Here is a 3,354-nt window from a genome sequence, read left to right on the forward strand (position 1 = left end):
GTTATGTCGTAATACTGCATAACGTTATACGTTATAACGTATTACCAACCATATAACGTTTTACGTTATATCGTAATACTACATAACGTTATACGTTATTTCGTAATACTATATAGCATTATACGTTGCTACGTAGTACTACATAACGTTATGCGTTATATCGTAATACTATATAACGTTTTACGTTATAACGCGATACTGGATAACGTTATACGTTATAAGGTAATACTACATATCATTATACGTTATAACATTTTACCTTATAAGGTTATACGTTATATCGTAATCCTATATAACGTTATACGTTGTAACGTACTACTACATAACGTTATACGTTATATCGTAATGCTACATATCGTCGTTCGTTATATCGTAATACTACATATCGTTATACGTTATATCGTAATGCCATATAACGTTATACGTTATAACGTAATACTGAATATCGTTATACGTTATATCATATTACCATATAACGTTATACGTTATATAGTATTACTACAAAACGTTACACGTTATAATGTAATACTACATAACGTCATACGTTATATCGTATTACCATATAACTTTATACTTTATATCGTATTAATTTTTAGCAATTATACTTTTAATTTATAAGAATGCGCTCTCATTAATTAAAAATAATTATGTTCTTAATTTATAATATTTACGTCATTTGGTATATAGTTTTTTATTACTTGATATATTGTACAATTATTTTCATCATAATCTGATATTCTATATAAATTACCACAGTTCTAAATCAAACACCAGTATCACAGAGGTGTGAATTTACTTTCAGCTTGTAAAAATTATTATAATTATAAAAACGGTTATTGTAATAAACTGTTGAAAGCGTCAATACGATAAAAATTTAAAAATTATTAAGTTTGATTGCGTTAGAATGAAAAAGCGTTATAATGTTTCATGACATCAACAAACTGTTATTGTTTGATGTACCTTCTTTCACCTTCTCAAATATATCCTCTCAGGTATATAAATAACACGCACACGCGCGCGAGCTCATTCGTGTGTGAACTCCCATAACGTGAAGATCGTGAAGAACCGTTGCGAATTAAATTATCAGTTTATAGCAATTAAGGTATTATTTTGAAACATGTAAACAATTCATTTACAACATCTATGCCATTAATTTATAACAAATAACTATTAATTCATAACATTAAAACCATTTATTTGCAACATTTAAACTCTTACTTTATAACATTTAAGCTATTAATTTATTACATTTAAACCATTAATTTATAATATTTAAGCTATTAATTTATAACATTTAAACCATTATTTTCTTACATTTAAACTATTAACTAATAACATTTATGCCATTAATTTATTACATTTAAACTATTAATTCATAACATTAAAACCATTAATTTCCTACATTTAAACTATTTCTTTATAACATTTAAGCTATTAATTTATTATATTTAAATTATTAATTTATAATATTTAAGCTATTAATTTATAATATTTAAGCCATTAATTTATAACATTTAAACCATTAATTTACAACATTTAAACTATTACTTTGTAACATTTAAACTATTACTTTACAACATTTAAACCATTAATTTATTGCATTTAAACTATTACTTTATAACATTTAAACTAATAATTTATAATATTTAAACCATTAATTTATAACATTTAAACCATTAATTTGCAACATTTAAGCTATTACTTTATAACATTTATATCATTAATTTACAGTGTTTAAAAATTAGAGTTTCAGTTTTTATACTTATCAAAGTTTATTAGAATGTCAATTTTTATTATTACTAAAGTTACTAAAGTTAATAAACCTTCATTTTTCATTATCTCCAACTTTTCAAATAGTCAGCAATCACTCATCGTGTTTTGTTTTGTAACAGGTTATTCGCAACCTGCATTTCTACCATTGGTCTTTCAACGGTTCCTGGCTGATGTTAGTCTTCCTGATGATATTCGTTGGGGTAGCACAGCATCCGTGGCACGTCCTCTGTGTGTCCGCTTCGAACTGTGAGTCGCATGTATTTCTGTTCCTCCGGTCAACCAATCATGTCGTAGGATGAAAGTTCCGAATCGGCACGGGTGACTGGTTGTATTACGTAGAATTTTTTGCGAGCATAGTGACCGCGGGTATTTTTCATACCCGTGAGTAGTAACACTCTTTTTTCAAATTTATTAGTTTAGGATAGGTCTTCTTGCACATCGCGATTGTAATTATTAGTTTTTTAATAATTAAGTTAAACATATACACTTGAGAATATATTCGTGTTATTTATAAATATGCATGTTAATATTCCGTATGAATATTTGCAATTGGCAAATATCTACATGAATATACCTGTATGACATGCAAATACTTGATCTTAGGCAATGAATTGATCGTGATAATATTAAGTTACGTTTGTTTATTTCATTTCGGATAGGATTTAAAATATGAGTTAAAATTTATTTTTTTCCCGTACAAGAATGTGTGAAATTTTACGTGCAAGAAGACACTTCGCGACAGGCAGATTTTTTAATCAAAGCAATAATTTTGAACACTGCTTCTGCACTTTCGAGTATGTGCTTTGATAAAGAGATCGCCTGAGATTATTTCTTTCTTAGTAATATATTTAAAGTGAATTGTTCTATTTCATCGAGTCTCAGTCTTTTTCAATTAACGCTACCTTTTTTGCAATATTAAAATTTCGTTCTGATTTATTAAATTAATATAGTAGAGCTACTTTGTTACTATTAAATTAATAAAATAAAGTTAATCAGAAACGAAGTAGTAAAATATAAAATCAAAGAACGTTAGTCCGTTAAATAAAAATTACGCAAACTAACCATCTTTTTAGTTTAGGATTTTCGGATTTAACCCTTTCCGTGCCCATTGTCAGGACCTCATTCACGTGCCCAGGTGCTACTTGAATGGGAGAAAGACATTGGGCACGATGATCTAGAATTAAGTAATGTAATAATTTCTCAGCGACTGACGATGCGTTAGCGTATCGTGCACGACGTATTTTCCACATTATGTGTGTGTGTTGTTAGGCCGCGGAATTGCGTCGCTTTTTCTCATTCGTTAAAACTTCAAATACTAAAAATGTCGAGACATTTATCGATTCAATTTACGTCTCGATACAATCACAATTTGTGATAATATTATCCACACGATTAAGTGTAACCACGCTTTTAATATTGCAGTAAATTACATTTATAATTCCAAGTTTACTTACATTTATTTTGACGATATCATTTCCTCAGACGTGTTTTATCACGTTTTACGCAATGGTCACTAGCCTTCGTCAGTCGATTTCAGGAAAACGGTACGTACCTTAGAGCGTGCATGTTGTGTGTTAAGCT

The sequence above is a fragment of the Bombus pyrosoma genome, linkage group LG10, assembly GCF_014825855.1.
Source record: "Bombus pyrosoma isolate SC7728 linkage group LG10, ASM1482585v1, whole genome shotgun sequence".
Lineage (NCBI taxonomy): Eukaryota > Metazoa > Arthropoda > Insecta > Hymenoptera > Apidae > Bombus > Bombus pyrosoma.